Here is a 24,426-nt window from a genome sequence, read left to right as displayed (position 1 = left end):
AACATATAAAAAAGTACCATACTTCTTAATACTTTGAATTTAAAAGATTTTTAAAATCTATGTTAATGAATCTATATCAACTAAGTAAAAAAAAAAGTTTGTAAGTGAGTTTCTGCAGTAATAATTATTTTTTATTGTTAATCGTAATTAACGCATATGAAAATTCCTTGCTAAAAATTAAGATATTAATTTATACATTTCTGATTAAAAAAAAATTCTATGTGTTTCACATATATATTTATATCTATTCCAAAACTCGTCCCTTGTCATTATGATAGATAGGAAATTGATGAAAATAAAAATTCTAATTTCGTTGGGAAATAATAAATCGAATAAAACAAATAAATAAGGACTTCAAGATAGAGAGGATATAGGAAAAAAAATTAGAAAATCAAAAAAGTATTTTTGGGGATAGAGGGACTTGAACCCTCATGATTTCTTAAGTCGACGGATTTTCCTCTTACTTTCAATTTCATTGTTGTCGGTATTGACATGTAGAATATGACTCTATCTTTATTCTCATCTGATTTATCAGTTCTTCAAGGGTTTTATCCGATTATGATGAAGTGAATAATTTCATCAATAAATATTCCATCTTTTCTTCAACTTCGAATTGATTTGATTCACATTTTTCATTTGTGAATATTTTTATCACAAATAGATCTTCAATAATAAAATAAAAAGTAACAAATTGAAAGAGTATTTCAGTATATATATATATATATATATATATATATATATATATATATATATATATATATATATGTTTCTAAATGTTTATCTTTGATCCATTCCTGTAATTTTGGTGAAAGGATTCTTTTACTAATGCAATAAAAAAAGTCGTCAATTTCGTTTGTTAGAACAACTTCCATAGAGTCTCTGCACCTATCCCTTTTTTATTATCACTTTCTGAATTGTTATTTGTTTTCAGAAAACAGGATTTGGCTCAGGATTGTCCATTGTGAATTCCAGGGTTTCTTTGAATTTGAAAATTATTACTTGGTAAGTTTCCATACCAAAACTCAATCCAATTAAGTCCGTAGCGTCTACCAATTTCGCCATATCCCCATCTTTTTTTTATTTGAATCTGATTATAATAGAATGCTTTTTTTTTTCCATTTCTATTATGAGAATTATGCGGGAACTTTTGAATTCATTAAATACATATTATTTTATTAAATATTAAAAACCCCTTTCTCCAATTTTATAGATTTTATTTCATCTATATTGGATACCTTTATTTGTTTGAATCAGAACTAATTCTAATATCTATATATTAACAATTCAATATACACAGATATAGACCACATATCTACTTATCTTCTATGTACCTACTTATCTTCTTTTTTCATACAATTTAGAATACTCGAATGGTCGATTTTTTTTTTGTTTTTGCTTAAAAAAAAAAGAAAATAAACAATCCATTTATTCATATACAATTTATATAACTAAAACGAATCTAGTGGCTAAAAAAAAATCATTCTTTTAATTGAATATAATATAGAATTAGACATTTACTTAGAAATATGGAATTCCTTAATAAATATTTACTAAAATTTATATTTATTCAAATTTACTTTAAGTACTAATAAATAATCTTTTTGAAAAGAAATCAATTTAATAACATATATCTAGAATAATAGATCGAAATAAATTATATTAAATAAATTATATTCATATAATATTAATTATTATCTTGCACTTTATGTTATCAGATAAAATAAATAATAGAAATAATAAAAATTGGGTTTGATTTTCTATATTTTCTTTCTCTATTTTTGATGTTTGTATTAATTTGAATTTTGTTATAAATAACTAATACATTAGCCGGTTTAACTTAGAGGTTAGAGCATTGCATTTGTAATGCGATGGTCATCGGTTCGAATTCGATAACCGACTTTTCTCTATTTGTTTTTTACATAATTGATAATATCTTTTTTAGAAATAAAAAATTGGGAGAGTTCAATCTCTGCGGAAGAAATCAAGAAATTAACCTACTTTTTTGTATTCTTTTATATACAATAAATTCAGATATTGATAAAATTCATCTAATTCTTCTTTGTACTATTAAACTTTAGTAGATTTCGCTTCATTTAGAATTCTATAATATTTTTCATTTCGTTTAGTTTTCCTTTTGATTTATAAGATTTTTCATTTTAAAAAAGGAGTTTTTATGTCACGTTACAGAGGACCTCGTTTCAAAAAAATACGTCGTCTAGGATATTTACTAGGACTTACTAGTAAAAGGCCAACCGTCAAAAACGAATTTAGAAATCAATTGCGCTTCAGTAAAAAATCTCAATATCGTATTCGTTTAGAAGAAAAACAAAAATTGCGTTTTCATTATGGTCTTACAGAACGACAATTGCTTAAATACGTTCGTATCTCCGGAAAAGCTAAAGGATCAACTAGTCAGGTTTTATTACAACTACTTGAAATGCGCTTGGATAACATACTTTTTCGATTGGGTATGGCTGCGACTATTCCTCAAGCCCGCCAATTTATAAACCATAGACATGTTTTAGTTAATGGTCGTATTGTGGATATACCAAGTTATCCTTGTAAACCTCAAGATATTATTACAGCAAAGGATGAACAAAAATCTAAAACTCTTATTCAAAATTATTTTGATTCAGCCCGGCATGAGAAATTGCCAAATCATTTGACTGTTCACCCTTTCCAATATAAAGGTTTAATTAATCAAATAATAGATAATAAATGGGTTGGTTTGAAAATAAATGAATTACTGGTTGTAGAATATTATTCTCGTCAAACTTAAACTTAACTAAAATAACAAGAGTTTTTTTTACAAGGATTTTCTGCTATTCATATATCATAGACATGGATATGCGAAAATTTTTATTCCTTGCCCACCCGTTATCCACTATTTTTGTATTATCGAAAAATGAGGAATATAAAGTTGTCCATATCAACAAACAAATTTGAAATATGAAATAATTGTATGCATTGGGATGAGTAATATTGATGAATTTGGTAAAGATTCGGAAAGAGAGGGATTTGAACCCCCGGTAAACAAAAAGCCTACATAGCAGTTCCAATGCTATGCCTTGAACCACTCGGCCATCTCTCCTATATAATGATGCCCAGAAACCGATTGAATGTTGAATAGTGAATCAATCCTATTTTTCATAAATGCATAAAACCTATTCAAACTATAAAAATACAAAGTAAAATTAAATAAAAACCTCCTATAAGGTCTTAGGATAAACAAATTTGATTGATGAGTTCATTTTTACGTTATTTCGCACTGTATTATAATTATACAATTCCTTTATTTGTGGGATTGATTTCTCACACCATGATTAATTAAATTATAGATTGGATTTCTACTTATGCTTAGATCTCAGATAAATGAAAATTTTATTGATAAGACCTTTTCAATTGTAGCCAATATCTTATTACGAATAATTCTGACAACTTCAGGAGAAAAAAGGGCATTCACTTATTACAGAGATGGTGTGATTTGATTCCATTTTTTTGACCGATTTCGGTAAAAAAAAATGGAATGGAAAAACCCCACGCGTGTTGAAGGTGAAATTTCTAAATAAAAGGATTAATTCCTTCTGTCGTGTATCCTCGATTAATGAAGCCTTATATGCTTGAATTTTAGGTTTCTAGTATTAAGCGAAAGGTTATACCTATACTTATGGGGTTAGGTCAACCCCAAATTACTAGTACTGATAGGCAACATTGGGAAAGAAGCACTACGCTTGGGAATCAAGGACACGAAAACTTTGTATCTATCTATATCCATGGCTTATCGAGATTGGGACTAACATGAATGGTTGGGACAATAAATATCCATTTCGTTCATATTTTGGATACCCATAGAACCATCGAAGATTATTGAGGTGACTAATTTCAGGAAATTAAGCAGCGTAGAGGACAAAGAAATTGTTGAAGTTCTTGTTTTTTTTTTTTTTATCAAGTACCTACATACTTAATGTTAAGCAATAATTTTTGACAGGAAGGTTGGCTAGAGATTTATTGTAAAAACACTAGCTCTGTAGTTGAGAATGAGAATACTGGAATATTTTTTGATTTTATGGATTTTTCTCATTACACACATAAGGGGGAGCCGTATGAGATGAAAATCTCACGTATAGTTCTGGAGCGGAGATTCTTTGAACCGAATGACGACCGTAACAGATGTCAGCTCAATCTGAAGGAAATTATGCAGAAGCTTTACAGAATTATTATGAGGCTATGCGACTGGAAATTGATCCCTATGATCGAAGTTATATACTTTATAACATAGGCCTTATTCACACAAGTAATGGAGAACATACTAAAGCTTTGGAATATTATTTTTGGGCGCTCGAACAAAACCCATTTTTACCCCAAGCTTTTAATAATATGGCCGTGATCTGTCATTACGTGCGACTATCTCCACTATAGAAAGAAAAAAGAAAAGAGTTTTAATATAAGAAATATAGAAATATAAATAATTATAAATAAGAAAGGCTTTCTACATATATATATCGTTCAAAACAACGATTTTTATCAGCTGTAGCAAAGAAACTTCATAGAAGTAAAAATATGAAGAAATCGATATGTCTAGATACCCTCTTTTTCTATGGATAAAAGATCTAATTGATAAAGGAAGCATCATAAGGTTCAATTAACACGGTTTTCAATCGATATAATAAAAACTGCTTCCTTATCTCATGATAAATAAAGAAGTCAAGAATCGACTTATGTAATAAAAAGGATCCCCTGGTATTTTGAGCAGCGGTGTAGTATCAAATCCCAAAGATAGAAAGTATTTTCTCTTTACTTATAAGAACTTATAAGATAAGAAAGAAAAAACTTTTACCAAGATTCTATAGAAATGAATCTATCATATATTTTTGTATATGGTATATAAAATCGAGATAGTTACCTTTCAGAAAATTAGAATTAGGGCGTTAATGCCAATGCTTTATTCCCTTCTCTGAAGGTAGGAGAAAAGATAAAACTAAAAAAAAAAGATGAAATTCTTTGAAATTCTTTATTTATTAGTAAAAATGAAAGTTTGAAACTCATATTAATAATTTCTTTTTTTCTTTTAGTTAACTTCAAGATAATAGAACAAAAAAAGAATTGACTACTGAGCCGTATGAGTCAGGAAATTCTCAAGTACGGTTCTAAGGAAAGGAATTGACTCACCTATTTCGACCAAGGAGAACAGGCCATTCGGCAGGGAGACTCAGAAGTTGCGGAGTCTTGGTTTAATCAAGCCGCTGAATATTGGAAACAAGCTATAGCTCTTACCCCCGGTAATTATGTTGCAGCACAGAATTGGTTGAAGATCACAGGGCGTTTTGAATAAGAACACTCTGTTTCTTTTTTTTCTTATATATTTATCTATCTATATAAAGATATAGATAGATAAATATATATTGTTATAAATTCTTGTTTCTTGTCCCTATCAAATTCAAAAATCATTTCTATAGGAACGACCAATCACATAATTTAAATATATCCCTTCTAATTTTGTTCGATTTTGTCTAGTATTTCATAGAAATAAACGAGATGTGGATACAGTAGATAATTTTCTCCTTTTTTCTATTATTTAAACTAATATTCAATCAAATTAAGAAAAGAGACCTTCAAAAAAAGAAATAAAATATTGGTATATTGCCTAATAATGAATGCTAATGCCTGCTCAATTTGAAATAGAGTACATACTTATACTTTATCTAAAAAAAAATAAAAAATATAAGGAATAGAATTAGAATAAAATCGGAATACATTTGATTAGGCTGCACGAAAAATTATTGAACTTCCATTCAGAGTTCTCAAAAAGGTCTTAGAAGATTAAAATAGGTCCGTTGAGCGCCTCACTCTTATGTCATAATAGATTCGAACACTTGCCCCGAATTGACTTCGAGATCATAATTGTTCTAGTGAAAAACTAAAGAAATGAAATTTACTAAGATATCCAATACATGAGAGATAGGAGAGAACAAAACTCAATTGAAACATCTCTAATAAGTTCACTAATTTTGTTTTATGTTGGCAGGTCTCTTTGTATGTGTTGTCTGGAAAGAGGAGGACTCAATGATTATTCGTTCACCGGAACCAGAAGTTAAAATTTTGGTAGATAGGGATCCTATAAAAACTTCTTTTGAGGAATGGGCAAAACCTGGTCATTTCTCAAGAACAATAGCTAAGGGACCAAATACTACTACTTGGATCTGGAACCTACATGCTGACACTCATGATTTTGATAGCCATACTAATGATTTAGAGGAGATTTCCTGAAAAGTTTTTAGTGCGCATTTCGGCCAACTCTCTATCATCTTTCTTTGGCTGGGTGGCATGTATTTTCATGGTGCTCGTTTTTCCAATTATGAGGCATGGTTAAGTGATCCTACTCACATTAGGCCTAGTTCTCAGGTGGTTTGGCCAATAGTGGGTCAAGAAATATTGAATGGTGATGTAGGGGGGGGGGTTCCGAGGAATACAAATAACCTCTGGTTTTTTTCATATTTGGAGAGCATCTGGAATAACTAATGAATTACAACTCTATTGTACTGCAATTGGTGCATTGGTCTTTGCAACCTTAATGCTTTTTGGTGGTTGGTTTCATTATCACAAAGCTGCTCCAAAATTGGCTTGGTTCCAAGATGTAGAATCTATGTTGAATCACCATTTGACAAGGCTCCTAGGGTTGGGGTCTCTTTCTTGGGCAGGACACCAAATACATGTATCTTTACCGATTAACCAATTTCTAAATGCTGCAGTAGATCCCAAAGAGATACCACTTCCTCATGAATTTATCCTAAATCGGGATCTTTTGGCTCAACTTTATCCGAGTTTTTCCGAGGGAGCAACCCCATTTTTTACCTTGAATTGGTCAAAATACGGAGAATTTCTTACTTTTCGTGGAGGATTAGATCCAATAAGTAGAGGTTTATGGCTGACCGATATTATACACCATCATTTAGCTATTGCAATTCTTTTCTTGATAGCGGGTCACATGTATAGGACCAACTGGGGTATTGGTCACAATATAAAAGACATTTTAGAGGCACATAAAGGTCCATTTACAGGCCAGGGTCATAAAGGTATATATGAGATTCTAACAACGTCATGGCATGCTCAATTATCTATTAATCTAGCTATGTTAGGCTCTTTGACCACTGTTGTAGCTCACCATAAGCATTCTATGCCTCCTTATCCATACCTAGCTACTGACTATGGTACACAACTGTCATTGTTTACACATCACATGTGGATTGGCGGGTTTCTCATAGTTGATGCTGCTGCGCATGCAGCGATTTTTATGGTAAGAGATTATGATCCGACTATTCGATACAACGATCTATTAGATCGTGTCCTTAGACATCATGATTCAATCATATCACATATTAACTGGGTATGTATCTTTTTAGGTTTTCACAATTTTGGTTTGTATATTCATAATGATACCATGAGCGCATTAGGGCGTCCTCAAGATATGTTTTCAGATACTGCTATACAATTACAGCCGATCTTTGCTCAATGGATACAAAATACCCACGCTTTAGCACCTGGCACAACAGCCCCAGGTGCAGTAACAAGTACCAGTTTGACTTGTGGAGGTGAAAATTTAGTAGCAATGGGCGGTAAAGTTGCTTTGTTACCTATTCCTTTAGAAACTGCGGATTTTTTGGTCCATCATATTCATGCATTTACAATTCATGTAACAATATTGATACTCTTAAAGGGTGTTCTATTTGCTCATAGTTCACGATTGATATCGGATAAAGCAAATCTAGGTTTTCGTTTCCCTTGTGATAGACCTGGAAAAGGGGGGACATGCCAAGTATCCGCTTGGGATCATGTCTTCTTAGGACTATTTTGGATGTACAATTCAATTTCCGTAGTTATATTCCATTTCAGTTGGAAAATGCAGTCAGATGTTTGGGGTAGTATAAGTGATCAAGGGATAGTAACTCATATCACAAGAGGAAATTTTGCGCAGAGTTCCATTACCATTAATGGGTGGCTTCGTGATTTCTTATGGGTGCAGGCATCCCAAGTAATTTAGTCTTATGGTTCTTCATTATCTGCATATGGTCTTTTTTTCTTGGGTGCACATTTTGTATGGGCTTTTAGTTTAATGTTTCTATTCAGCGGGCGTGGTTATTGGCAAGAACTTATTGAATCCATTGTTTGGGCTCATAATAAATTAAAAGTTGCTCCTACTACTCAGCCTAGAGCCTTGAGCATTGTACAAGGACATGCTGTAGGAGTAACACATTACCTTTTAGGTGGAATTGCCACAACATGGGCATTCTTCATAGCAAGAATTATTGCAGTAGGATAATAACTAGGAGGATTTGAAAATCATTATGGCATTAAGATTTCCAAGCTTTAGTCAAGGCTTAGCTCAAGACCCCACTACTCGTCGTATTTGGTTTGGTATTGCTACCGCACATGACTTCGAAAGTCATGATGATATTACTGAGGAACGTCTTTATCAGAATATTTTTGCTTCTCATTTCGGGCAATTAGCAATCATTTTTTTGTGGACTTCCGAGAATCTCTTTCATGTAGCTTGGCAAGGTAATTTTAAGGTAATTTTGAGACATGGGTACAAGATCCTTTACATGTAAGACCTATTGCTCATGCAATTTGGGATCCTCATTTTGGTCAACCAACTGTAGAAGCTTTTACTCGAGGGGGTGCTCTAGGTCCTGTTAATATAGCCTATTCTGGTGTTTATCAGTGGTGGTATACAATCGGTTTACGTACTAATGGGGATCTTTATACTGGAGCTATTTTTCTATTAATACTTTCTATTATATCTTTAATAGCAGGTTGGTTACACCTACAACCAAAATGGAAACCGAGTGTTTTGTGGTTTAAAAATGCCGAATCCCACCTCAATCATCATTTGTCAATACTATTCGGAGTAAGTTCCTTGGCTTGGACAAGGCATTTAGTTCATGTTGCTATTCCGGGGTCCAGGGGGGAATCCGTTCGATGGAACAATTTATTAGATATCTTGCCGCACCCCGAGGGATTAGGTCCATTTTTTACAGGTTAGTGGAATCTTTATGCTCAAAACCCAGATTCCAATAATCATATATTTGGTACCCCTCAAGGAGCAGGAACTGCTATTCTAACACTTCTCGGGGGATTTCATCCGCAAACTCAAAGTTTATGGTTAACTGATATTGCACACCATCATTTGGCTATTGCGTTTATTTTTCTAGTTGCTGGCCATATGTATAGAACTAATTTTGGGATTGGTCACAGTATTAAAGATCTTTTAGAAGCACATACTCCTCTGGGGGGTAGATTGGGGCGTGGATATAAGGGTCTTTATGATACAATCAATAATTCAATTCATTTTCAATTAGGTCTTGCTCTAGCCTCTTTAGGGGTTATTACTTCCTTGGTAGCACAACACATGTACTCTTTACCTGCTTATGCGTTTATAGCGCAAGACTTTACTACTCAAGCTGCCTTATATACTCATCATCAATATATAGCAGGCTTCATTGTGACAGGGGCTTTTGCTCATGGAGCTATCTTTTTTATTAGAGATTATAATCCAGAGCAGAATCAAGATAATGTCTTGGCAAGAATGTTAGACCATAAAGAAGCTATCATATCCCACTTAAGTTGGGCTAGCCTCTTTCTGGGGTTCCATACTCTGGGACTTTATGTCCATAACGATGTCATGCTTGCTTTTGGTACTCCGGAGAAACAAATTTTGATTGAACCTATATTTGCCCAATGGATACAATCTGCTCATGGTAAAACTTCCTATGGGTTCGATATACTTTTATCTTCAACGAAGAGTCCGACGTTCAATGGTTGCCTGGTTGGTTAAATGCTGTAAATGAGAATAGTAATTCTCTATTCTTAACAATAGGGCTTGGAGACTTCTTGGTTCATCATGCTATTTGTAACATCCCTGGCTACCCCTCCTCGGGCCCCAGAGGCTGTCAAGTTACTACAGCCCGATGCACCCCAACCCCTCACCCTTCTCCGTCCATTCATAATGGGTGGGTTGTTGCCAGTGGGGATCGAACCCCCAACCTGACCTTTAACACCCCTGGCAAACCAGCAGATGCTACCAGTTGTGTTATTTATATAGAGCAACTTGGTAGCTCGCAAGGCTCATAACCTTGAGGTTACGGGTTCAAATCCCGTCTCCGTAACTTTTTGAATTTGATAAAAAAACAAGGTTTCAAGAAGAAGGGCATTATACGCAGTAAATTCTATGGCATTTTTCATACTATGACTATTAAATACATAGGGCGGATAGCGGGAATCCAACCTGCGTCTTCTCCTTGGCAAAGAGAAATTTTACCATTCGACTATATCCGTGTTTTCATTGTACTTGATATGCGATTCTATTTGTACAGAGATGGGCATGATATTCTATTAGGGATAATAAAAAAGAAATTTAGATAATAGATATTCTCTATTGTCTCCCAAATAAAATATTTTCTATTACTATTCATTTTTATCAAGAATTCCCATTTCTATTATTACATTTCTATTATTATATATGGTTTTTTTCTATATATCTATATAATTGAATTGAAATTATCATTCTATTGAATATTTTGATTTACTTTTTTCTTAAAAAAGTAAGTTCCTATTAATAAAAAATTATATTTATCTATATAGAGATACAAATAGATATTCTATATTATTAAATACTAGACGACGTATAAATAGATTTATAGTATTTCATTTGAATATTCTATTCATATCATATTAATATGAATAGAATATTCAAATGAAATTCAAATTTTTATAGTTCATTTTTTCTATTTTATTTCTTTTAGTTTCACAATGTACCACCATATAAGTATAAGATATAAGATTTTTCTAATAGAAGAAGTTTACTCCCCCTTAGAATGTAATGTGTTATAGTTTTCTTTTTTTTAGGAACTGATCTATTCCCTTTATGGCTGACAATCCGAAAGAATTCTGAGGGAGGGGTCATTTCATTTTTAATCTAGAATAAAAAGAACTTCAAGAAATGAGAGAATTAAGAATACCCACTAGAAACACTAATGCAATCCATAATGATGTACCGGAAAATAGAACATTTTTGTTATTTGACCAACCTTCAGGAGAAGCAAATACAACAGGTACACTAATCAATAAAATAAATGAAATAGCAATTAATGCAAAAACAGCTAATTGGAAAGCAATAGTCGCGTTTCTAATCCTCCAATTTACCAACAAAAGAACTTCACCATTTGATCCCTCAACCCCTAGATGCCTTTCTTAATATTCATTGAAAAAAAAATTGTAAATGCAAAAACGCAGAAGGGTTTTATCATGAATTCATTGATTTTGTTTATTATCAACCCTTTTAGGCTTGGATCGAGGATAGTTTTTTTACTTCACAAAAAGGCATGCTGGATTTTGTACCTATATACATACCGATAGAAAACTAAACCAATAAATTCACATTGAATATCTTTCCTATGGGTCGATAAAATGGTATCAACTCAAATACTCATGGTCTACTAAGTGGAATAAAGATAAAAATATATATATTAGCTTTTGGAGAGATGGCTGAGTGGTTGATAGCCTCGGTCTTGAAAACCGATATAGTTTGAAACAAAACTATCGAGGGTTCGAATCCCTCTCTCTCCTTTTTCTCAATGAATAGATTTGTTTATTTTCTTAGTTTCTATCGAATCTTTTTTTTCGGGATGTTGAGGATATATAGCCCAGTTCGAAAAAAAGATTCGATAGAAACTAAGAAAATAGGAAAATAAATTCTTCTTTACGACTCGCTCTACTCAACCAAATATTTATAGTAAAAAAAAGGGATTTCTACTTCATTGGATCTCACGTCTCAATTAAGAGGAGTCATGGAAAGAACAGGTTCAAAATCGTGATCAATTCCTTTTTCAAATCCTGCGGCAGCTGTGCGCGCTCTTCCCGGGTGCCATAAATGGCCTACAAATAGAAAGAATCCTAGAACAAAATGAGAAGTAGCTAACCAACCTCTAGGAGAAACATAATTGACTGCATTAATCTCTGTAGCTACGCCACCCACGAAATTTAATGAACCTAAAGGAGCATGAGTTATATATTCCGCAGAACGACGTTCTTGCCAAGGCTGTATATCTTTTTTCAGTCTACTCAAGTCTAAACTATTAGGACCCCTTAGAGGTTCTAACCAAGGAGCACGCAAATCCCAAAAATGCATAGTTTCTCCACCAAAAATAACTTCTCCAGTCGGGGAACGCATTAGATATTTACCTAAACCTGTAGGTCCTTGAGCAGATCCTACATTAGCCCTAAGACGTTGGTCTCTAACTAGAAAAGTAAATGCTTGAGCTTGAGAAGCTTCTGGACCAGTGGGCCCATAAAACTCACTAGGATAAGCGGTATTATTAAACCAGACAAAGCAACAAGCAATAAAACCAAAAACAGATAAAGCACCTAAACTATAAGATAAGTAAGCTTCTCCAGACCATATAAGTGCATGTCGAGCCCATGCAAAGGTTTTGGTTAAGATATGCCAGATTCCACCAAGTATACAAATGGAACCCAACCATACATGCCCTCCAATAATATCTTCCAAATCGTCCACACTAACAATCCACCCTTCGCCCCCAAAAGGCGATTTTAATAAATATCCAAATAGAATACTTGGACTAAGGGTCAAATTGGTTATTTTTCTTACATCTCCCCCCCGGAGCCCATGTATCATATATATCTCCAAAATAAAGAGCCTTGAATACTAGAAGAAAAACACCTATACCTAACAAGATTAAGTTAATACCCAAAATTGTAGTCATTTTATTTCTATCTTTCCATACATAACCGAAGAACGGAAAAGATTCTTTAAGAGTCTCAGGTCCCAAAAGTGCATGATAAATACCGCCAAAGCCCAATACTGCAGAGGAAATTAAGTGAAGTACTCCAGACACAAAGTATGGAAAAATGTCTATAACTTCCCCCCCAGGACCTACTCCCCAACCTAGAGTAGCTAGGTGGGGAAGCAAAATTAAACCTTGTTCATACATGGGCTTCTCGGGTACGAAATGAGCCACTTCAAAAAGGTTCATTGCTCTGGCCCAAAATACTATTAATCTAGCATGGGATACATGGGCCCCTAATAGTTTACTAGATAAATTGATAAGTCGGGCATTCCCGGCCCACCAAGCGAAACCGGTAGTTTCCTGGTCACGACCAGTTAAAGCTAAAGTTCCACTAAAGAGCGTTTCCACGTGATAGAACCTCCTCAGGGAATATAAGGTTTTCATGAGGCTGATCTTGAGCTGCCATCCACGCACGAATACCTTCGTTTAAGAGAATATTTTTTGTGTAGAAAGTCTCAAATTCAGGATCTTCCTATGCACAGATTTCTTGAGAAACGAAGTCATAAGCACATAGGTTCAGGGCCAAACCGACTACCCCAAGAGCACTCATCCATAAACCAGTTACTGGTACAAATAACATATAGAAATGTAACCAACGTTTATTGGAAAAAGAAACCCCAAAGATTTGGGACCAAAAGCGATTAGCAGTAACCATTGAATAAGTTTCTTCAGCTTGGGTTGGATTAAAAGCACGGAATGTATTTACGCCATCATCATCTTCAAATAAAGTATTTTCTACGGTTGCACCATGAATAGTGCATAGTAGTGCAACGCCCAATACACCAACAACTCCCATCATATGAAATGGGTTTAATGTCCAATTATGAAATCCTTGGAAAAAGAGGATGAATCGAAATATAGCTGCTACACCAAAACTTGGAGCAAAGAACCAACCAGACTGACCCAGTGGATAAATAAGGAATACAGAAACAAAAACAACAATTGGACCTGAGAATGCGATTGCATTATAAGGTCGCAATTGAACAGATCGAGCAAGTTCAAATTGACGTAACATGAAACCTATTAATCCGAAAGCACCATGGAGAGCAACAAAAGTCCACAGACCGCCTAACTGACACCAACGGGTAAAATCTCCCTGTGCTTCAAGACTCCACAGTAACAACAAAGAGTGTGTTAAACTATTAGCGGGAGTGGAAACTGCAGCGGTTAAGAAGTTGCAGCCTTCTAAATAAGAACTTGCCAAGCCGTGAGTATACCATGAAGTTACAAAGCTCGTACATGTAAACCAACCCCCACTAGTGCAAAATGTCCATTTTACCTCGCCTTATATGCTTCGGTTGGCCAGGAACCGAAGCATATAATGGCGCGGTGGCATTTTTGCAATTAGAGCCAAGTTTTAGGCCTCGGTTCTCCAAATACCCGAAGCCAAAGAGGGTATAGGCCCCGGTTCGCTCAAAACCGGTGCCAAAGAGGGGTATAGGCCTCGGTCCAGTAGGACCCGAAGCCAAAAAGTGGCTGGAAGTCAGGGTATAGGCCTCGGTCCAAGAAGACCCGATGCCAAAAGGGGGTCAATGGCTTCGGTTCCTCTAACAACCGAAGCCATAGGGTTTATTTAGGGTTCAAAATTCGCGAACCCTTCTTCCTCCCCGCGTCACAGCCTCTGTTCAAGTCCCCGCGCCAGCAGCGCCTCTGTTCGAAATTCCGCCCCTTCGTCCTCCTCAACAAGTCAGGCGCCACCGAGGAGCTCCTCCACCTGGTGCCTTGCGCGAGCGATGTTGCGGACACGGGGTCGACGACGACACAGCTCCTCCACCTGGTGCCTTGCGCAACCCACAGCGTCCGCGCCAAACCCTCGTTAGTCTAGGTTACCTCCCGCCGCCGCGGCCACCACTATGCGCTCCAGCGTCCGCGCCAAACCTCGTCGAATAGGGGTTTTGATTTGCCCCTGAGCCGCCGCACTTTTCTATCACCGGCAAGCTGCGCTCGTTGCCATTCACAGCCTCTGGCATCCACCACCACTCCTCACCGAACTGGTTCGGCAGCGTGAGCGCTGGACATCCCGCCTCTGCCATTTTTGGTGAACCTCCACCTGAACCCTAGCTTCTGATAGGTACTGTTGGTATTGTTTGGACAGGTTCATCTGCATTTTTTTGAATAACAAGATGGGAGACAAACTCCTTCAGAACGAACTCCTTCAGAACTTCCAATTTGCAGAGAATCAGATTTGATTATGGACCAGCTTGTGGAACTGACGAGTAAAGGAATATGCCTCGGTTCTTATCAAGACCGAGGTAAAAAACTGGGTCTATGGCCTCGGGTGATAACCGAGGCCAAAAGATATACCTTTTGGCCTCGCCCCAATATGCCTCGGTTCCAGACCCGAGGCAAAATGTCGAAAATAACCGGGGCAGAAAGCCCTTTCTGCACTGGTGCCCCCAAGGCAAAATAGGCGCAAGGAAAGAGTAATAGACCGGACCAACCCACAAAAACGAAACAGTCCCTCCGCAACCAGTCATCCATATTATCAAATAAATCATTTTCATCTTTGGTAAATTTACCAAGAGCTATAGTCATAGAGATCCTCATATTCAACTACTTCAACCATTTCCTAACACCTCATAGAGCATTTTCAGAGATGGGACGGACCTTTAACATTTATCTCTATTCATTTTTCTCTCTCTATATATATATATATATAGAATATATAAGTATACTTTCCCTTGTTTTCTAATCGGTTTCGAATAAAAAATCATTTATGGGTCTATTGATATCTAGGGCAAATCCATGAACTCGATGTGGTTATTCCTTATCTATTCTTAAAAATCTTCCAAGTCATCAATCATAAAATCTGCTATGACTCCAAAATCCGATAGAATTTTTTTTTTCAGAACTATTCAAGAAACAAATGATCCCCTGTTTCACTTCTTATACCTAGCGGATCTTCAGACATATTTCTCTCCTTTCATCAAAGAAACTTATTCTTGAAGTTTGGTTGTGAATTGACTTCTATTTTGTCTAGGAAACTACTGTAGGATCATAGGTTTTCTAAATTTCTATTTCATTTACAGTTTTTTCTTTAGTATTTCATTTTTTTTTATAAATACTATAATAAAAAGAAAAAACTATAAATGAAAGTTTTTGTCTCATATATATGAATTACTGGAAAAATATCGTCCACATCGATATGAAAAGAAACTATTTGATATGTGAAGACATAATTTAATGTAAATTTCTATTATTTCTATAAGATTAAATTTCTATTATTTCTATAAGATTCTATCTAATCTTATAGAAATAATAGAAATTTATGGAAAAAAATATGTTTCATTTTAATTTTAAAAAAACTTGTTTGGTGGAACTTGAAATTCGTATTAAGGCCCTTCTGAGTAAAGAAAAGGCATAACCTTTTTTCTTAGTTCAGGAACAAGAAGATTTCATTGGAAATATTCAGAGATTCTTAGGGAGTCTAAACAAAAAAAAAAGTCTTAAAAAGAAAAAAAAATTGTTCAAATTGAATCTTTATCAAATTTGAATATCAGAATAGTAGATATAAATATAATTCAACGGGTTAGGTCCACTTACTTTTTTTTATTTTTCTATTATTGAATTTTACACTTTTTCTTTTTTATTACAAATAGAAACTTTTTCAAAATATCAAGAATCTTTTTATTCTTCCTTCAAATAGAAAGACTATTGCTTTTGAAAGAAAAAAAGTAAAAAGCCCCTTATCGGATTTGAACTGATGACTTACGCCTTACCATGGCGTTACTCTACCACTGAGTTAAAAGGGCCCTTTTTCTTTCAATTCCTAAATATGGAACTAGCATGACTAGTACATATATTTGTTATTGTGTATACTTATTCTATAAATTTACAGAAATTATATAAATTAAATGATATAAATGGGATTAGAATACATGTACATCAATATCTATTATTTGTATAATGACTCATCAAAGAACAAAAAAATGGATTTACCTAGTGAATAAAATATAGTTAAAAAAAGAATTGATTAAGATTGGATTTGATCCATATCAAATATATTATTTCAAAATGGATTCTTGAAGTCATTCTAATCATAACACTAAATTATTTTTTTTATACATAAATGTACTCACAAAATAAAATATTTCATCGAAACATTGATAAAATCGAATCATTGATAAAATGGATTCAATATGTTCTATCCCTAAACCAAATTTTTATTTTTTTATTGAAAAATTCTATTTTCCAAGGTTTTTTTCTTAGTATTAGATATAAATCTACCTATCGAATCTTAGTATTAGTAATAAATGATAGAAATGAAGTTTTAACCTCTCGTCCTTTGCAACAAACGAATCATTCCTGTGAAGAATTTTCTCTCTATTGGAACATTACTTCTTTTTTTTCTTATTATGACTGGAATAAAAAAATTTAGAAATATAAATGATTAATAAAAAATTTCTATGGAATTATGAAAGAACGAATTTTTTTTTTATCAAATCATATCATTATATTGACAATTGCAAAAAATTGTTCATACTATGAACGTAGTATAATGGCGGTCGGGCAAGTATGCCCCCATCGTCTAGTGGTTCAGGACATCTCTCTTTCAAGGAGGCAGCGGGGATTCGACTTCCCCTGTGGGTAGGGTGTTTCGAAAGGAAGTTGATGAAAAATTTTCAATAAAAACTGAAATGTATTCTTCCTATTGTGCTGGGTCAATGCCCGAGCACAATATTAAACCCATTTATAGTTCTCTGGAAATGACTGATGTGCTATGATACAGAAGAATCAAAATACTAAACATATCTAAGGTTATTTCTTTTTTTTCTGTATTCCATATTTCCTTCCACAAATTCAAAATCTTGTTAATAATCGGTATTCATGTCAAGATCTGTAAGTAGAAAATATAAGGAAAAATTGAAAAAAAAATATTTATTTTTTTCATTGATTCAATTTTCAATCGATTTGTTAATAGAATAAGAATAAGAAACGGATTACGAGTAATTTGTGTCGATCTCACTAAAGTGGATATCGATATACATATCAATATATAAAAAATGCGCTTTTTTCATTTACAACAAAAAGGTTCGAATCCGAAATAGAAAAAGAAAAGGTTTGACAGAAACGGTCCATAAAAATATTTATACAGTACACCCTTTATCCCTGGGATTGTAGTTCAATTGGTCAGAGCACCGCCTTGTCAAGGCGGAAGCTGCGGGTTCGAGGCCCCGTCAATCCCGTTGGATATAAATCCAAAAAAATAAAAAATAAATTACTTTTTTGTGTATTTGTAGGGAATCAAATTGATAAACAAAATTTTATTTGGGGCTCCCCCTGCTTTTTCATTTGTTTCGCCAAAAAAGGAAGGAAAGGGATTTTGGACTTTCATCAAGAATAAATGTTTTTTTTGTTTTATTTAGTATGGATAAAAGATCTTCCTATGTTATACTATTTCATGAGTTGATTTGATAGCTCAGATTATGTGATTCATGATATTGATCCGATTTGATATCATTGAAATCCAATTTATACCATTGTTGAAAGATTGAACATTTCTATGGGATTAAATCCCGAATTTTTTTTTTTTAGAAATTTAAGAGAAATAGAACATAATAAAGATTATGGAAGTAAATATTCTCGCATTTATTGTTACTGCACTGTTTATTCTAGTTCCTACTACTTTTTTACTTATAATTTATGTAAAAACGGTAAGTAAAAGTGACTAATTTCACTGAAATATGATTTCTTCATTTTTATGAATGATTTAAAAAAATGATCGTACAATCAACGTAATCCAGATAGTAGAAATCAAATTGATTTCTACTATCTGAGAATTGCGTCCAATTTTTTTTTTCAGATTCTTTTTACAAACAATTCCGGTATCTTAGGAAAGAAAGGGGTAAAAAAACAGGAATGGTTATTACACGGTCCGCCATTTTCCATATATATATATATATATATATATATATATATATATATAACCAGGTTAAGCGTCAGTTCATCGAAATAGAAATTTTAAGAAAAATTTGATTGGAATAGGAATCCATTTCTTCTTCTTTTTTATTCCCTTGTTTTTCTCAAAATAGGAATATGGGAATAATGAAAATATTTGTTTGATTGAAAGAGTATTTTCAATTCCTATAAGATACATAGAATACATTACACTACTAAAATATAATAGAATCAAGATAGATTTTCTATTTGAACTCAATTAATTAGTATTAGTTTAAATGAAATATTTTCATTCAATAGTTTCGAAATTCAAAAATTCAGGTAGAAATAAACAAGGTTACTTGGATCCCTTAACTCAATTTTTAGTATCCCTATAGCCCACTTCTTCCCCATACTACGAGGGAAAGGGAAAATGAAAAAACTACCATTAAAGCAGCCTAAGCAATACTTACTATATCCATGTAAATTTTGTCTCCTATCTCTATAAATATGAAGGAACTATTTCATTATTTTCTCAAATTTTTTATTCTTTTTTTTGTATTATTCGCTAAAAATACTATAATAGTGGAATTGCTATTACAGAGTCAAAAAAAGGATTCCGAGCTAACATCATTCACGAAAAACAAGAATTCATTCTATTTATTAGTTATTAGAACATCTAAAAAGTTTTTTTTTGATTATTTTTAGTAAAATCATAAAACATTAAACATAAAAAAATTATAGGAAGTTATAAGTCAATGAATGTTACTACCAGGTGGGAATATTAAGATTTCTCTTTTATCATTTCCTTAAGGATTTCATAAAAAAAGAATCAAGACAGATTCATTTGCATACTTATACTCTTCTTTCTATTTGAAATAGTCCCTTAAATGTCTCCCAATTCGTTCTCTAAAATAATTAAAAAAACTTTTTTTCTTTTCTATTCGATTTTAGAATCAAAACTTTTTAATTTTATTAGAATATAGAATATGAAAATCTAAAGAATACTTTTTTTGAATATTACGAAAGCGAATTAGCTAAATTAAAGCTATTAAATAGAATTGATCTAAATAATATTGATAAAATGTGGAAGCACTCATAAACTTTAAATTAGTCTGTATAGAAGGTTTTTCTTCTACCTTTTCTCTACCTAAAAATGGACTTTCCTATCCGACTTATTCTTAATCCAATCTAATAAAAGACCCAGTCAGGAGACAAACACTACAATAGTTGTGTACTGAACGAACTATCATTTCTAAATTTATGGATTCCTTTTCACTACTAGAATCTTTCCTTGAATTCGAGATAAAAATATTTACAACATTTTTTAAGCTACTGATGCTTATAATTTCGAATCAAACGCAATTCTCAAGACTCCTTTTCCCTCGCTTGCTTCTGTTGGAAAAAAAGTTTTCTAAAAAAACGTAATATAATCTTTCATTTACAGTTTCTTATCGATCAGGCGACACCCGGATTTGAACTGGGGAAAAAGGATTTGCAGTCCCCCGCCTTACCACTCGGCCATGCCGCCAATAAAAATATAGATATGAAGTTTTTGAGAATACTCCCCCCTTTTCTTTCTATTGAAAAATTGAAAAACAATCTTGAGACAAATCGCAACCGTTAACTATTCTTTTATGAATTATTCTTGAATATTTGAATAGAAATTTGTTTTTTTCTTAATGAGATTAGAAAATAAAAATTGATACATAACCAATCAATATTGCTTTTTTTTTTAACTTTGTTCATTCTAATTATAACAACAACTTTCAATATATGTAAACCCTAGAATATCAATTTGATCTGTTACACAGATATTATCTAATCGAGTATCTTATCCATATCTATATAGATATAGAATACCAATACTATACGGTATTTTCAAGAAATTATCGTGCTTATCCTTTTTTTACAATTTTGAATAGAAAATTTGTAAAAATTCACACATGTTATGTGTTTGTTATCCTGAACAAATATGACTGCAATAAAGTTAGAGACAGATCTATAGCTGCAGTTAAATATATGCATGTTTCAAAAATACAAGCCTTATTACATTACACATAACATACTCTAATCATATTCTCCCCAATTATCTCCAAAATACTTCATTTCAAAATATATCTTTTCTTAACAATTTCGAATGGATTTTTTTTGTATCCAATTGAATTTGAATATGTAATATCATAATAATGATAGAAATGAAATGCATTTTTTTATATTCCTAAAAAAAAATATTGAAATGCTCGTAGAAATTTCCAATCCTTTTTTAGATTAGAATTTCGATTCTATCTGTTTGTTTTGTTGCAAATTCCTTCGAAGTTGAGTATCAAATTCTAATATTTCTTTCTTTTTTCATAATAGATATTTCATACACTAAGAAATATTTGATACACGGGATTAGGTAAGATTTCATGTAATTAAGTATAAAGAATAGAAATTCCAGTATTGCTAAATGGATTCATGTGATTTGATGAAGCATGACAGCAAATCGTGGAATATTTTTCGATAAAATTCACAGGGAAATTGAAAATGCTTGGGAGTGAAAATGAAGAAATGTCTACACTACCTGGATTGAATCAGATACAATTTGAAGGGTTTTGTAGGTTCATTGATCGTGGCTTAACAGAAGGGCTTTTTAAGTTTCCAAAAATTGAGGATACAGATCAGGAAATTGAATTTCAATTATTTGCCGAAACATATCAATTATTAGAACCCTTGATAAACGAAAAAGATGTTGTATATGAATCACTTACATATTCTGCTGAATTATATATATCCGAGGGATTAATTTGGAAAAGTAGTAGAGATATACGAAAACAAACTATTTTTGTTGGAAATATTCCTCTAATGAATTCTTCGGGAACTTCTATAGTAAATGGAATATACAGAATAGTAATCAATCAAATATTGCAAAGTCCTGGTATCTATTACCGTTCAAAATTGGAACCTAACGGAATTTCGGTCTATACTGGCACTATAATATCAGACTGGGGGGTAGATTAGAATTAGAGATTGATAAAAAAGCAAGGATATGGGCTCATGTGAGTAGGAAACAAAAAATATCTATTCTAGTTCTATCATCAGCTATGGGTTCGAATTTAAGCGAAATTCTAGAAAATGTTTGTTATCCTGAAATTTTCGTGTCTTTCCTAAATGATAAGGATAAAAAAAATTGGATCAAAAGAAAATGCCATTTTGGAGTTTTATCGACAATTTGCTTGTGTTGGCGGAGATCCGATATTTTCTGAATCTTTATGGAAATAATTACAATTTTTTTTTTCAACAAAGATGTGAATTAGGAAAAACTGGTCGACGAAATATCAACCAAAAGCTTAATCTTGATATACCCCAGAACAATACATTTTTGTTACCGCGAGATATATTGACAGCTGCGGATCATTTGATTGGCATGAAATTTGGAATGGCTCTACTTGACGATATAAATCATTTGAAAAATAAACGTATTCGTTTTGTAGCAGATCTATTTCAAGATCAATTTGGATTGGCCCTGGTTCGTTTAGAAAATATGGTTAAAGGAACTATATGTGGAGCAATTAGACATAAATTGATACAGACTCCTCAGAATTTGGTGACTTCAACTCCATTAACAACGACTTATGAATCTTTTTTTGGATTACACCCATTATCTCAAGTTTTGTGATGAAGGATTATCTTGTTCCTTTTTAAGATTATTGAATATGGTGTGAGTTGATTAAGAAAGCTAAGTGAAATCCCCACTGGACATTAAGATAGCAAGCTATCTAGATGTGAAGGTTCCTTTCACAAAGCTTAAGAGAAGAAGATGATGGATTGATTCAAAACAAAAAGGAAATGGAAGGCACATAAACCATAGAAAACCAAGAACAATTAAAAGAAGAAGAAAACATAAAATGGAAAGGAAAGAAATGGTAAAAATGTAAGGAGCACGCCACTACAAGGCAAGGCTAGAAGCCATGGCAACCTTGAAGATGAGTGGATGTGTGCCGCCACTTGCTATGCAAGATAAGGCTTAAAAGTATTCACTCCCAAGGGAGGAAACTCTCACAAATGGTTGAGACACAAGAGTGTTTTTACTTCAAAATCTTCAACCCTTTTACATGTCTAGGAGCACCCCTTATATAGAAGAGTTTAGGGGCCTCTAAGCAAATAAAAGATACCTAAGGATGTCTCTACAAAAACCTAACCCTAGCTTTTAGAAACTAGGTCAAATAAGGTTACAAAAAATGAGAGACAAAAGAGCTAGCTATGGTGTGTGCAAGGCTAATTTCGTTCTAGCACAAAAGGAGACAAAGAATGTGTCTCATATGTCTCCAAAAAGTGGCCAAAGAGTGCTAAAAACAAAGGAGACCAAAGGTACATAGGTACACTTGCTTCATGCCTTTTACTTTATGCTTTATGACTTTGCTTTACTCTCTCTGCCACATCATTTATGCTCCCCAATCACCATGCGCCACCTAGCATTGCTTTCTTACTCCTAATTAACCTACAAAGCAAATAAACATAGATTAGCATGTTGGCTTAAGTCAAGTCAACTATAGTCAATAAGTCAAACCTAGTCAAAGGTCAACAAGTCAACTAAAGTTGATTCAACTAAGTCAACTTTGGGAATCAAAAATAATAAACACAAATGAAAAGGGATGAAGGATTAGTGAACTTCCTTTCTAAACATGCTTAGTCTTCTTAAGCATGTGCCTTCATCCTTGGTTGGGGTCAATCCTTCATCATTTTGGATCAAACTAATCCATTGACAGAAATAGTTCATGGGAGAAAATTGAGTTATTTGGGCCCTGGAGGATTGACGGGGTGAACTGCGAGTTTTCGGATACGAGATATCCACCCTAGTCACTATGGACACATTTGTCCAATTGACACGTCTGAAGGAATCAATGTTGGACTTATTGGATCTCTAGCAATTCATGTGAGGATTGGTATTTGGGGCTTTAATGAGTTCTAATATGCAACGTCAAGCATATTATGATGCGAATCGGATTGGGCACATAATGATGTGAATCGGGCTTTAATGAGTTCTAATATGCAACATCAAGCAGTTCCGCTTTCTGAGTCCGAAAAATGCATTGTTGGAACTGGATTGGAATGCCAAGTAGCTTTAGATTCAGGGGTTTCCATTATAGCCGAACACGAGGGAAACATCGTTTATACTGATACTGACAGGATCTTTTTATTTGGTAATGGAGATACTCTAAGTATTCCATTAACAATATATCAACGTTCCAACAAAAATACTTGCATGCATCAAAAACCCCAGGTTCACCGAGGTAAATGCATCAAAAAGGGACAAATTTTAGCGGATGGTGCTGCTACAGTTGGCGACGAACTCGCTTTGGGAAAAAACGTATTAGTAGCTTATATGCCATGGGAAGGTAACAATTCTGAAGATGCTGTACTCATTAGTGAGCGCCTGGTTTATGAAGATATTTTTACTTCTTTTCACATACGGAAATATGAAATTCAGACTCATATGACAAGCTATGGTTCTGAAAGAATCACTAATAAAATTCCACATCTAGAAGCCAAATTACTCCGAAATTTAGACAAAAACGGAATTGTGATATTCGGATCGTGGGTCGAAACGGGCGATGTTTTAGTGGGGAAATTAACACCTCAAATGGCAAAAGAATCCTCGTATTCCCCCGAAGATAGATTATTACGAGCTATACTTGGCATT

At 33.5% G+C, this 24,426-nt stretch overlaps 2 non-coding genes across 2 annotated transcripts; one reads left to right on the top strand and one right to left on the bottom strand.

Annotated features, from left to right (window-relative positions):
• Positions 1-11,531: 11,531 nt before the first annotated feature.
• On the top strand, positions 11,532-11,622 carry TRNAS-UGA (transfer RNA serine (anticodon UGA)). Its single transcript has one exon. It is a non-coding gene; the product is annotated as a tRNA-Ser (tRNA).
• An 8,578-nt stretch (positions 11,623-20,200) lies between these two features.
• Positions 20,201-20,271, bottom strand: TRNAC-GCA (transfer RNA cysteine (anticodon GCA)). Its single transcript has one exon. It is a non-coding gene; the product is annotated as a tRNA-Cys (tRNA).
• Positions 20,272-24,426: the final 4,155 nt, after the last annotated feature.

This window comes from Vigna unguiculata, chromosome 4 (assembly GCF_037176805.1).
Source record: "Vigna unguiculata cultivar grain cowpea cultivar isolate G323 ecotype 2 chromosome 4, ASM3717680v1, whole genome shotgun sequence".
Taxonomy (NCBI): Eukaryota; Viridiplantae; Streptophyta; class Magnoliopsida; order Fabales; family Fabaceae; genus Vigna; species Vigna unguiculata.
The sequence above is the reverse complement of the archived record's forward strand: the minus strand, read 5'-3'. Positions and strand labels throughout refer to the sequence as shown.